This window comes from Desmodus rotundus, chromosome 4, assembly GCF_022682495.2.
Source record: "Desmodus rotundus isolate HL8 chromosome 4, HLdesRot8A.1, whole genome shotgun sequence".
Lineage (NCBI taxonomy): Eukaryota > Metazoa > Chordata > Mammalia > Chiroptera > Phyllostomidae > Desmodus > Desmodus rotundus.
The window spans coordinates 115265132-115279896 of record NC_071390.1 but is presented as its reverse complement, the minus strand read 5'-3'; the positions used below and the strand labels follow the sequence as shown (position 1 = coordinate 115279896).

At 40.0% G+C, this 14765-nt stretch overlaps 2 pseudogenes; both read left to right on the top strand.

Moving 5' to 3' along the window:
* LOC112320972 (pre-mRNA-splicing factor 18-like) overlaps nucleotides 1-14765 on the top strand; it is a 35408-nt pseudogene that overhangs the window by 6797 nt on the left and 13846 nt on the right.
* Nucleotides 8067-9550, top strand: LOC112320560 (keratin, type II cytoskeletal 8 pseudogene; annotated as a pseudogene).

Here is a 14765-nt window from a genome sequence, read left to right as displayed (position 1 = left end):
CGGTACTAAGCTCTTTATATGGATTATGGCACAGAACCCTCACAATTCTGTGAAATAAGTACTATAATAATAATCTCCTAGAAGGATAATAACTTTGCCCTGTATCATGCAATAAATGGAAAAACTAAGATGCAAACCCAGGTTTTTCTATCCCAGAATGTGTGCTGAAACATTTTTCAGAATATGGGTGTTTTCTTGTATTCATCTTGGCCCTTCTCATGCACACCCAGGCCCAGTAGAGCAGCCACAAACAGTGTGAATTGTGTGGTAACTCCAGATAGTAGCCCAAGGCTAGTCACATGCAGTGCCTGACACCAGAACTATGACAAAGTGGATCCAGAACCAACACAACCAGTGGTGGGCTTTATTTTTTTAAATATATTTATTGATTACGCTATTACAGTTGTCCCATTCCCCCCCCTTCACTCCACTCCATCCTGCCCACCCCCTCCCTCCCACATTCCCCCCCTATAGTTCATTTCCATGGATGATGCATATAAGTTCTTTGGGTTCTACATTTCCTATAACCAGTGGTGGGCTTTAGACCACACAAGAGGTCAACCTAACTAGCCACACAAGCAGCACACCCAAAGGGGGATTCCATGAGGCACCAGACCCTGATGGGATCAACTCTGCCCCAGGGGGCAGCCCCTGTGTAGCAACACTGTGACAGAGGTCTATCCTTATAGTCAGCTAGCCTGAAGGTTAACTCTACCCATGAATGGGCCAGCAACTCTCAAGACTCAGCTACAACAGGAGGGTGCACATAACCAATATAAGAGTCATACCTGGAGCACCTACTTCAGTGATCTAGAACATTGCGCCACTGAGCCTCACAAGATACCTACATCATAAAGCCAGCATAACAAGTTTGGGAGTCATAGCAAATCTACTTAATACAGACAAACACAAAAAAAGCACACAAAATTGGGAGGTCAACAAAGATGCCCCAAATGAAAGAACAAGAGAAATTCCCAGAAAATATTTAAATGAAATGCAAGCAACCAAGAAGCTAGATGCAGAGTTAAAAACAATGGTTAAAATGATGCTCAAGGACCATAGGGGAAGAATAGATGATCTCAGTGAGAACTTAAACCAAGAGGTAGTAAGCATGAAAAGGGGTATAGAAACCATTAAAAAGAACCAATCAGAAATGAAGAACATAATATCTGATATAAAAATTGTAGTAAAAGGAATCAACAAGTTAGATGAAGCAGAGGGTCGAATCAGCAATTTACAGGACAAGATAACAGAGCAACAAAAAGAAAAAAGAATTTTAAAAAATGAGGAAGTTCTAAGGAAACTCTGGGGCAACATCAAGTACAGCAACATCCGCATCACAGGGGCACCATTAGGAGAAGAGAGAGAGCAAGGTATAGAGAACCTATTTGAAGAAATAATGGCTGAAAACTTTCCTAACCTAGTAAAGGAAAAAGACACAGAAGTCCAGGGAGCACAAAGACCCCCAAACAAGATGAACCCAAAGAGGCCCACACCAAGACACACCATAATTAAAATAGCAAAGGTTAAAGATAAAGTGAGAATATTAAGAATGGTAAGAAAAAGAGAGTTACCTAAAGCTGTAAGCTGATTTCTCAACAGAAAAGGTTCAACCCAGAAGAGATTGGCATGAAATATTCAAAGTGATGAAAAGCAAGCACCTACATCCAACACTACTCTGTCCAGCAAAGCTATCATTTAAAATTGAAAGCAAAATAAAAATTTTAAAAAGCTAAAGAAGTTCAATACCACCAAATCAGTATGTCAAAGGGTCTTCTTAAAGAAGAAAAAGATAGAAAAAGACAGAGAAAGGAACATAGGTAGAAAGAACAAAATGGCAATAAATAAGTACTTTTCAATAATCTTAAATGTACATTGACTAAATGCTCCAATCAAAGACATAGGGTAGCTGAATGGATAAGAAAATATGAGTCATATAAAAGCTGTCTACAAGAGACCCACCTCAGAATGAAAGATACACACAGACTGAAAGTGAGGGAATGAAGAAAGATATTCCATGCAAATGGAAACAAACAAACAAACAAAATCTGGGTAGCAATACTTGTATCAGACAAAAGAGACTTCAGAACAAAGGCCATAAGAAGAGACAAAGAAGGATATTACCTAATGCTAAAGGGATCAGTCCAACAAGAGTATATAACCTTAGTGAACACATATGCACCCAACATGAGAGCACCTAAATACATAAAGAAAATTTTGATGGACATAAAGGGAGACATTGAAAATAATACAGTCATAATAGGGGATTTTACCGCCCAGTTGACATCAATGGATAGATCTTCCAGACAAAAAAGGCAACAGTGGCCTTAAATGATACTCTAGACCAGACAGATTTAATTGATATTTACAGAGTATTTCATCCCAAAGTGGCAGAATATACATTCTTTTCAAGTGCACATGAAACATATTCTAAGATAGACCACATGTTAGGACACAAAACAAGTCTTAATAATGTCCAGAAGGTTGAAATCATAAAAGCATCTTCTCCAACCACAATGGTATGAAGCTAGAAAGCAATTACAATTAAAAAAAACTGGAAAACACACAAACTCATGGAGGCTAAATACCATGTTACTGAACAATGAATGGGTCAACAATGAGATCAAGGAAGAAAACAAAAGTTGCCTTGAGACAAATGAAAATGAATGCACAATAACCAAAATCTACGGTACACAGCAAAAGCAGTCCTAAGGGGAAATTCATAGCATTACAGGCCTACCTCAAGAAACAAGAAAAATCTCAAACAGTCTGATTTTACACCTAAAGAAGTGGAAAAAGAACAACAAAGCTTAGAGTAAGTAGAAGGGAGGAAATAATAAAGACTGTAGTGGAAATAAATGACATAGGGACTAAAAAAACAATAAAAAGGTCAATGGAACCAAGAACTTGTTCTTTGAAATGATAACTAGGCTCATAAAGAAAAAAACAAAGAGGGTCTAAATAAATAAAATCATAAATGAAAGAAAAGTAACAACTGACACCACAGAAATACAAAAGATTATAAGAAAATTTTACCAACAACTATATGCCAACAAATTGAACGACCTGAATGAAATACACACATTTCTAGAAGCATACAATCTTCCAAAAATGAATCAGGAAGAATCAGAAAATCTGAATAGACCAATTACAACTAATGAAATCTAAGCAGCAATCTCCCAGCAAACTGAAGTCCTGCACCAATGGCCTCACAGGTGAATTTTACCATACACCAAAGAACTAGCACCTATCCTTCTCAATCTAAAAATTTCAAAAGGAGGGATGACTCTCAAGCTAGTTTTACAAGGCAGCATTATCCTATCCAAAACCAGATATAGACAGACACTCAAAATGAAAATTATAGGCCAAGGTCCCTGATTAACATATATGCTAAAATCCTCAACAAAATATTAGCAAACCTGATCCAGGAATACATTGAAAAGATCATATACCATGATCATGTGAGATTTATTTGGGGGATGCAAGGTTGGTACAAAATTCACAATCAAAAGACATAGGTAGCTCCATTTTACATTTCCAGCAATGCACAAGTGTTCTATTTCTTCATATTGTAGCCACAACTTGGGATTTGGGATTTTTGTTTGTTTGTTTTTGTTTAGCTTTGGGGGGTTTTATTGATTTTTTAAGAGAGAGAGGGGAAGGAAGAGAGAGAGAGAAAAACACTTATTTGTTGTTCCACTTAGCTATGCACTCACTGGTTGATTCTTGTATGTGCCCTGACCAGGAATTGAACCCACAACCTTGGTGTATTGGGATGACACTAACCATCTCAATGACCCAGACAGGGCTGTTTGTTTTGTTTTTGATAACAGCCATCTTAATGGGTGTGAAGTGATATTTCACTGTGGTTTTGATTTGCATGTCCCTACTTAGTAGTGATGTTGAGCATCTTTTCATTTTCTTATTGGCCATTTGCATGTCTTCTACTCAAGTCCTTTGCCCATTTTAAATAGCATTTGTTGGTTTTTGTTGTTAAGTTGTAGGAGTTTCTGTGTATTCTGGATATCAATCCTTATAAGATATATGATTTCCAAATATTTCCTCTCTTGTCAGGGGTTATCTTTCACTCTACTGATAGTGTATTTGATGCATGAAACTTCAATTGTGATGAAGTCCAACTTGTCGATTTTTGTTGTTTATCGTTGCTTGTTCTTTTTGTGTTGTATTCATGAAATCATTCCCAAATTCAGTGTCATGAAGCATTCCCCTTATGTTCTCTTCTAAGAGTTTTATAGTGTTAGCTCTTATATTTAGATCTTGGATCCATTTGGAGTTTATTTTTGTATATGATGTAAGGTAACGGTCCAGCCTTAAGGCTTCCATGTTTATTAAATAGTCACAAACTGGATGTGACTAGAATATGGAATTTGCTGGTGTTAGAAATGCAGTGATAGCCTAGGATATAGAGAATACACTAGTTTTGGGATTTTACAGTAGTCTTGAGGTGGTTCTTAGTGATGGTTGTTTTATTATTTAGTTGGAATTTTGATGTGGTCATGGGAGAAGGGAAGCAAGCACAGTGTTTACTGACTCCACCGTGTTGGCTGGTAATCTGAGATGGATTGTACTTATTATTAGCAAAAAATCATGGGAAAGATCAAATGAAATTTCATACTAAGTGTAATTGCTTACCATTCTCATGGATTGAGGAATGATCTGAAAGCAGCTTTGGAAAAGATCAATCTGCAATACCTCAATGAACTTGGAGGTGATCAAGAATGATTTCAAAGTTCATTGCACAGCAAAGGAAACCATCAACAAAATGTAAAGGCAACCCGCCAAATGGGAGAATAAATTCACCACTGATGCATCCAATTATTTGGGTATAACATCCAAAAATTATAAAGAACATATAAAACTCACCACCAAAAAAAAAAAACCCTGAAAAAACAAATAATCCAATTAAAAATGGGCAAAGGACCTGAATAGACACTTGTCCAAAGAGGACATACCAATGGCCAATAGATATATAAAAAGATGCTCAATGTCACTAATCATCAGAGAAATGCAAGTTAAAACTACAATGAGATACCACCTCATACCTGTATGACTGGTAATCATCAATAAGTAAACATATAAATGTTGGTGAGGATGTGGAGAAAAGGAACCCTTGTACACTCTTGATGGAAGGCAGATTGGTGCAGCCACTGTGGAAAGCAGTATGGAGTTACCTCGAAAAATAAAAAATGGAACTGCCTTATGACCCAGCAATTCCATTTCTGTGAATATACCCAAAGAAAACTAAAACACTAATTTGAAATAATGTATGCACCCCTAGGTTTATTGCAGGTTATTTACAATAGCCAAGCTATGGAATCAACCCAAGTGCCCATCAGTAGACAAGTGGATAAAGAAGCTTTGGTACATTTACACAATGGAATACTACTTGGCCCGTAAACAGAGAAGGAGATCCTATACTTTCAGACAGCATGGATGGACCTGGAGAACATTATTCTAAGAAAAATAAGCCAATCAGAGAAAGACAAATACCATATGATTTCATTCATATGTGGAATCTAATGAGCAAAATTAACAAAATAGAAACCAACTCATAGAGACAGAGAACCATGACAGTTTCCCAGGGGAGGGGAGTTGGAAGGGAAGATAAAGGGATTAAGGAAAAACCTCAGAGACATAGACAAGAATGTGGTGATTACCAGAGGGAAAGGAGATTGGGGGAGATAGAAGAGAGTAGAGGGGGGATAAATGGAGATGGAAGGAGACTTGACTTTGGGTGATGAACACACAGTACAATATACAGATGATGTGTTATAGAAGTGTATACCTGAAACCTACATAATTTTATTAACCAATGTCACCCCTAAAATTTTAATAAAAACAAACAAAAGAAGAATTAAAAAAGAAAGAAAGTTCATGAAGAAAACACCACAGTTGAAGTATTAGAGGTAACTGCTACACACACCTTAACTCATCCTCCATCACACCTCTCATCCCCTAGAGCAAATGGTTGAGTTCATCAGTTTGCTCAGTTCAGAGCACACTGTCATCTTTGGTCATTACAAATGCCCTTCTTTCATTTCATGCTTTTATGTATTCACTCCCTTTTTTCCCATTCTCTGCTCACATTCCCCTATTTTCTGCCTTCAAAAGTAGACATTCTAATGTGTTTGATATGCATCGTTTTATTTGTTGAGGGTCTTCCAAAACCAGTAGTGTTTTGGGTGCATGTGTTTTTTATTTCCATAAATGGTACTGTATTATAAAATTCTTCATTCTGCTTTTACTTTTTCTCTTTATACTTTGAACTGTTTTTAATATCCATCCTTGAAGCCTATATACAGCTAAACCTTTGCTTTTAACAGCTAAGTAATATTCCATATCCTGTGGGGTTCACTGCCTTTTACTTTTGTTCCCCCATAATAATGCTCCCAGCTCTCTTTCCCCACAAACAGCTGTGTGGTGAACAATCTTGTACATCACCCCTCCGGACTCAGGGGTGGGATTGCTGGGTGTATGTAATTTAACTTGTCTGAGTACTGCCGCGTTGCTCTTCAGAAAGGCTGTAGCCGTCTGTACCCCACCAGCAGGGTATGTCTCACATCTCTACATCCCTGTTAACAACGGGCAATCGTATGCTTTCTGATTTTTGCCACTGTGTCAAATGTGGAGTGATATTTGTAATCTCAATTAAGAGCAAATTAAGAGCAATGTTGTATCATCTAAATAGCAAACAATATGGCTTAATTAAAGCTCTTAGTACTTAATAAATGTAAACCGTTAGATTTCTTTTTCCTTTCATTCCTAGCTCTCGCACATGCAGACATCATCGTTGAGGAGGATGTCCTTTTAACTACACTCCCAACCTCAAGACCTGTCTGTGGACCTTAAATTTTACTGGAATAACTGGTGTGAGAAAACAGTTCTAGGCTTTTTTTCTCCCTTTCCATTTCTTTACAGCTTTATTGAGAAATTTGCATACCTTAAACTTTACTAATTTAAAGTGTACACACAATTCAGTGGTTTTTAATGTACACATGAGGTGGTACAGTTATCACCACAATCTAATTTTAGAACAATTTTGTTCCCCTGAGAAAAAATCTCATGAGCATTAGCAGCCACTCTCCTTACCCAATTTCTGACTTCTAATTCATAAAGATAACATGCTTTCACAATTTAAATGGCAGATCGGTGTTTTTAAAAATGTTATTCTAGAAATTCCATCAGGCTTTTCAATAGCAATTGGACAGTCTGTGTAATAAAGAGCCACGTTTAGACTGGTGTTGAAAACGTATCTATTCAGTTGTTGCTCTTCACTCATGAGCAGGAGCCTTATTTCTCCTCAGGCTTTGGGAGAGTCTTTAGGGAAAGGTGATGATCATAAAGCCGTGGACATCACCACCAAATTCCGTAAGGCATGTGCTGTTACGCTAAGGAAGGAGGGTCTTTTGTTGCTTAATAACTGTTTTTATATTTTTAGATTGTCGATGGTTAAAGACTGGTACGGGAAAGCTCAATAAGCATTTATGGCTGTGCACTATTTATGATTTTGCTCTGCACTTGGATAGAGAGGTTAATCGAAGACAAGGTATATTTATGTTTCTTGTGGCCCGTTTCTTTAAAGCTGACTTACTAATGTAAACACAAAGGAAAGAATTACAGCAGTGGAATGAACAAGAAGTTTGAGGAGTTCTACATTTTTAAAAACATTCTAGGAAGTAGTTCAGTGAGGGGAGAGTTCTAGAAGCTTTTATGAGTAAGGAAAGGAAGGAGGAAGGAGGACATTGGCAGTGAAAAAAGCGAACACATCAGTAACCTTTCAGACATTGTTCATTTTCTCGGTTCTACAGGTAGCTGCTTATTCTTGCTGGGATATGCTCATTTCCTCTTTCTTCTCAGCATTTCTGTCTTTAGTAGTTTAGGTAGAGTGTGTGCAAATCCCAGATTCATTTCAACATTTCTTCATAAATTATTTGTGTTGTGTTCAGGCCATGAGATTGAAAGGTAACAAATGCTGTTACTTACATTTACAGTTTAAATACAACATAGTTGAGAATCAAGAGTTTTTGGCTCTTTCTTGAATCTCTGTCTGGTTTGGCCTCCTCGCCTCCACTCCAGCCTCCACCATGGCCACAAGGGTGACCCAGAAGACCTACAAGGTGTCCACCCTGGCCCCTGGGCCTTAAGCAGCCACTGGCACTCGAGTGGGCCTAGCATCATCAGGTCCTCAGCCTTTTCCCGGGTGGGAAGCAGCTACCATGTTAGCCTGGGTGCCAACATGAATCTGGCCAAGGGTTTAGGCAGAGCTGGGCTTATGGGGACCATCAGAGCCATCTAAGTGAACCAGAGCCTGCTGAGCCCCCTGAAGCTGGAGATGGACCCCAACATCCAGGCCATGTGCAACCAGGAGAAGGAATAGATCAAGAGCCTCAATAACAAATTTGTTTCCTTCATTGATAAGGTGTGGAGTCTGGAGCAGCAGAATAAGATTCTGGAGACCAAGTGGACCTTCCTGCAACAGCAGCAGATGACTCAGGGTAACATGAATGACATGTTGGAGGGCTACATCAACAACCTTCAGGGGCAGCTGGAAAGGCTGGCCCAGGAGAAACTGAGACTGAAGACAGAGTTTGGAAACATGCAGGGCTGGTCCTGGAGGACTTGAAGAATAAGTACAAGGACGAGATCAACAAGCGCACAGAGATGGGGAATGAATTTGTCCTCATCAAGAAGGATGTGGATGACACATGAACAAAGTAGAGCTGGAGTCCACCGGGAAGGGCTGACTGATGAGATCAACTTCTACAGGCAGCTGTGTGAAGAGGAGATTCCTGAGCTGTAGACCCAGATCTCCAACATGTTTGTGGTGCTGTCTGTGGACAACAACTGCTCCCTGGACCTGGACAGCAGCATTGCTGAGGTCAAGGCCCAGGACAAGGAGATCACCAACTGCAGCTGGGCTGAGGCTGAGACCATGCACCCGATCAAGTATGAGGAGCTGCAGACATCGGCTAGGAAGCACGGGATGACCTGCATCACACAAAGTCAGAAATTTCAGAGGTAAACTGGAACATCAGCCAACTTCAGGCTGAGATCGAGGGCCTCAGAGGCCTGAGGGCTTCCCTGGAGGCCACCATCATTGATGCCAAGCAGCGTGGGGAGCTGGCCATCAAGGTTGCTCAGGCCAAAATGGCTGATCTGGAAGCTGCTCTGAGAACCACCAAGCAGGACATGGCCTAGAAGCTGCATAGTACTAAGAGCTCATGAACGTCAAGCTGGCCCTGGACCTGTTGACCACAAGCTGCTGGAGGGTGAGGAGAACCAGCTGGGGTCTGGGATGCAGAACATGAGTATCTATACTGACACTACCAGCCACTACTCAGGTGGGCTGAGCCTGGCTTACAAGAACCTCAACAATGGCCTGGGCTTCCAGGCCAATGTGAGCTCTGGTGGGGCCTCTGGATTCTTCAGCCGCACCAGCGCCAGCTCCTCCAAGATGGTGGCCATGAGGAAGATTGACACCCACGGTGGGAAGCTGGTGTCTGAGTCATCTGATGTCCTGCCCAAGTGAACGACTACTGCAGTCCCTACTGTCCTCTCAGCCAGCAGGAAAGGAGCTGTGCTGGGGAGCAGAGGGCACAGGAGACCCGCCGGAGGCTCAGCCCCAGTCTTCAGCTCACCCTTGGGGTGGCGGAGTTTACTGCCTGGGAACCCCCTCTTACCTGTGCTCCAGACTAAAACCCAAATCAAGTGCTCTTCCCCAAAATAAAGTCTCAATTGTCTGGGCCAACCCTAATACATACCTACATGCATACATACAACACAGGTGTATCAGTCATACAGATTCTGAGTCTGTTGAGGAAATGATATGGAACTAGGTAGGGCATGGGAACTAGTTATGAACTAGAGTTTTCTCTTAGAGTGACAGCCTCTCCTTATATAGGATTGCATTTCTACTGGCGGGTTGGGGGGGGCGGGGCACGTTCTCCTCAGCCCTCACTGTTAATCTGCCTCTTTGCATAGGTAGGAGGGTGCTCTTTGCACAGGTAGACCCAAGGAAGGGACACTGCTGTAATTTTCCAGGGTGGATTGGGGGGAGGATATGGGTCATCATTTCTTTTATTTCTATTCCTTTTTTTCTTTCCTTTTCCTTTAGTTAGGTGCTTTAATGGGAATTTTTCATTGAATTACTTTTTCTACTGCAAAAGTCCGAAGTCCAAACATTACAACAACATACTTGGGGAGTTGATTAAATATCACAGCACATATAGTATTCTGGCTGATAATTTAGGCAGGTTGAATTTTATGGAACAGAAATACAAGTAAAAATTTATTTCTATGAAGAGTTATTCATGTAATTTGGTAATTCTTTTTGGGGGGAAATGGGTTATCTTTGAAGTAGGAATATATAGAGAGTAGGGAAGTTGTGAATTGACAAAGGCACTACTTCAAAATATACGTGACAGAATAAGCAGATATAGTTCATCAGTGATATACTAGTGGATGAGGCCCTGGCTGGTGTGGCTCAGTGGATTGAGCGCCAGCCTGCAAACCAAAGGTTCGCCAAGTCGATTCCCAGTCAGGGCACATGCCTGGGTTGTAGGCCAGGTCCCCAGTACGGGGCATGTGAGAGGCAACCACACATTGATGTTTCTCTCCCTCTCTTTCTCCCTCCCTTCCCCTCTCTCTAAAATAAATAAATAAAATCTTTTTAAAAAAAGAAAGAAATATTAGTGGATGATATTATAATCAGTAGAGAAATTTAAGATGTCAGTTATATTGTTTTGTGTGTTAGGAAACTTTTAAACCTGTTCAACCACTGGGTGGCACTGTCGTCTAAATTTACCCATTCTTTCCATGGTTCTTTCTAGGTGTTCAGGCTGAAGAATTGAATGCCAGGGAAGACTCTGTGAAGCGCAGTGTGCAGGTAAACTGAACAGTGCTACGCAGAAACAGACTGAGTCCTGTCTCAGACCCCTTTTCAGGAAGCTATGGAAAAAGGTGAGGTTTCTCAAAAAATGCTTTTTTAACTGACTTTTTAAAAATAGAATATATAAATTAGAATAAATGCAGTCTAACTACACAGTAGCTTCTAAAATTAATTATGCTTTTTTTCTAGAATCTTCCTGCTGCTATTAAATATCCTATAACAGATATTATTAAATTCATGTTGCAGAGAGAATATGTGAAGGTACGTTGCCATGCGGTGCGTCGGAATTGTGGGTATGGGCATATCTAGGTTGTGTGCATAGTATGTTCATTTAGCATGGGAATGTTTTATATAGGAGATTTAAGAATAAATGTGAAATGAATTAGCAGTAATCTTTTTTCTTATGTATTATCAGCTTTATTGCTGGGCATTCGATATTAAACTTTCAGAGCACACTGCATTTTATAGACATTTTTAAGGTAGATTTAAAGATTTTTCAGATCAGGAACTGGATATAGGTAATGTTCATTTCATGAATGGGAGTAAATTTCAAAATTTGCAGATTGTTGGTTACAGTTCAGGACAAATTTTTCCACAGAAACAATGTTGTGGAGATATAAATACGTACTACTCATAATATTGCTAAAGGGTTGTACTAATGATACAGTGGAATCTGACCCCCCTTTATACTCGTTTCTATGAGAATATGTTCCATGTCAGCCGGCCAGCGTTCGTCTCTCCCATTTCAGGACCGCAGCAGTAGCAGACCCCCTGTTGGGGAAGACTTGCCCCTTGCTCCCTCCTGAATGGGCCCTGGGAGGCGGTGGCCTGGGGAAAGAGCTCTGGTGCCCAAGCGCTGCTGGGGTGGAGTTCAGAAAGGGGAGAGTGGAGGGCTGTCAGCTGGTGGAGCGGAACGAGAGAGAAGGGCCTAGTGCACCAGTGGTGGAGATGGGAAATGGGACGCTGCTTGGTGGGCCGTGAGCTGAGGGTGAGGAGCAGGGCTTCTGGTGGCTGTGCCTCCCAAGAGAGCAGCAGTGGGGAACCTCGGTGCAGCAGTTCCAGGTCAGTGGACGGGCTCTGACAGAACGGCGGCAACGCCATTGCTTCTTCCTGTGCTCTGTGTGTCTGTGCTCAGAAGGGACCGCTGGCCTTCCCGGGTGACTGGGTGGTCTCCCTGATCAGAGCCTCATGCCGATGAGGCTAAAGTATTGTTTTTACTCCCCCTATATGAAAGCCAGTTAGTTTTATCAAGGAAGATGTTTTTGTTTTGAAGGTTATAAATTTTATTCTGAGGTGGTTTCAGTCAGTTGCATGCTGCTTACCAAGGACAGCATTGGAATGGAGGGATAAGGCCCCCGTCACTGCAAAAGAACTCAGGTCACCTGCCTTTCCTCTTGTTACGTTTCTCATTCTCGTACATGAGCATCAGGTGAAAGTTTATGTTGTATAAACTGCACAAAGAACCAAGAAACTAATAACCTGTTAGGAGAGCTTTCTTTGGAAGTTTGGGGAAACTAAATATTGGAAATTTTATCAGTTAATATCCAGTGATAAAAATGTATATATGCCTTTTAAAAATTAATCTTTGAAAAACTTGAGTAGAGCCCTGGCTGGTGTGGCTCAGTGGGTTGAGGACCAGCATGTGAACCAAAAGGTCACTGATTCCCAGTCAGGGCACGTGCCTGGGTTGCGGGCTGGGCCCCCAGTTGGGAGTGTGAGAGGGGCAACTGATGGATGTTTCTCTCTCACTTGAATGTTTCTCTCCTCTCTCTCCCTCCCTTCCCCTCTCCCTAAAAATAAATAAAATAAAATCCTTTAAAAAATTAAAAGAAAAGATTGAGTAAAGCAAATTCAAATTTAACTTTAGAGTAGAAATGATCTTTTAGTTAACCTATTTGTAGTACCTGTTTTTTAAAAAATCAATCCTACATATCAATCACATAAGTGTTTGATTTTTTTTTTTAATTAAAATTTCTTTGAGGCCTGGCTATACAGGCTTCTCTGAAACCCTCTGGGTCTTTTAGAATTTCCTTGCTTCCTATTTTGTTTTTCTTCTTTTCCTTCCTCGCAAGTCACCAGGCTTGGTTTAAAAAAAGAAACGTCTGTCTTCATTAGTTTCTGCCTTTATGTTTTATAGCTTTTACAGTAATTTAAGGTTCTAGGCAGGTTTGTGGGCCAAGGTGAAGTGATCCCATCCTCGAGCTGATTCAAGAGCTAGTATCTGTTCTCTGTTTACACCCCCGCCGTGGGCCTATATAATAGCCCCAGCGTGCAGAGCCCCCACTGCTGTCAGAGGTCTGACTGCTGTGCGGGGAGTGGGCACCGTTTCAGGTTGGATTGTGAGGAACTAGTCAGCCTCTGTGTTCTGTGTGGCCCCCTGTGGGGAAGACCAGGTAGAAAGGAGATCCAAACTAGAGTTTCTGGCAGTACATCAAATTACCTGCCTGGTAATTCCAGATCAAAATGCACTAATATTCAGTGCACAGCGGCTGCAGAGGAATGTTTGTGTTTTACTCACACAATTAGCTTATTTGGTTTTCCATGGACATTTTTGGTCCTGGGCAGTCAGTATCCCATATTTTAATTTCTTTTATTTGAATAAGGGGAATGGTAATGTTTTCAACGTGCTTAAAAGACAGATGAAAATTTAATCATTAAGAGTTGTGAAATACTTGAAATAAAAATTTGGACCAACACAATATTTCTGCTTTTCTGATCTCTACTGAATCTTCTTTTTAGGCTAATAATAATGCTTATCTTCAGGTGGCCACTGGAAATGCCCTTGGCCCATTGGTGTCACTGTGGTTGGCACCCACGCCAGAACTGGTAGGGAAAAGATTTTCTCCAAGCATAGTGCACATGTTTTAAATAATGAAAGTGAGCAGAAATGTATTCAGGTAAGCAGTTTGGGGGGGGGGGGGGAATCTTCTCTGCAGGTGAACATTCTCCAATTCCAAAACTGTAAATTTGGAGAGCAAAAGAAATATAGCAAATATGGCACAGCAGGATATGACGGAAGTCCACTTTTTATAAATACTTGTGTTAAGACATCTTCGCTGAATAAAATAAAAACCTTTTAAGTTTCATATATGATGCAAGACAGGGTGAAGGGTTATGCTTTAATTACTTTAACATTGAAATAAGACTATTGTGTTTGCTTTGAGAGTTTAGTGAAGAGCAGCAAATTTAGAGTATTTTCAATAAATTTCATTCTGTTATTTTTAAGGTAGATTTAACATATACTAGGATAAAGGGTATGAACACTAAAAACCTGGTTTTAATGAACATATTTTTAAATAATGTTTAATAACACTTCTCTACACCAATAGATCTAAAGTGTTTATAGTTTATTTTCTCAGTAGTACATACCTCCCATAAACTTGTTTGCAATGTCATTGGTTAAATTTTTCCTCCCATTGGAAAGAAAGTCAACTGTATTCTTAGCTTTTGCCAGGTTGTCAAGAATCCCAGGCTGTGGCTGTATAATGACTTTTGCTGGATGTTAATTCTAAAGCTGGCAGGTGATACTCAAGAAATTTACTTAAAATTTAAAATTTACCTAAATGCATAAAATGTTTTCAGATTTTGTGCCAAAGAACTATCATTACAATATTCATGAATTGTCTTTTTGTTTGTATTTCACTTCCAAGTGGTATATATTAATTTATGTTAAGGTTTATGCTTTCTTCACCAATATTAACATTTTTCAAAATGATTTCAATCTGAATCCCTGGTATGAACTATAGAATTTATAGAGTTCAAATATACTTATGGAAAGCTTACGACATATCTATTTTATTAAGAGTCAATGATGTAACTGAAGGCAAAAAGCTTTTAGTTGGAGGGAAAAAAAGAT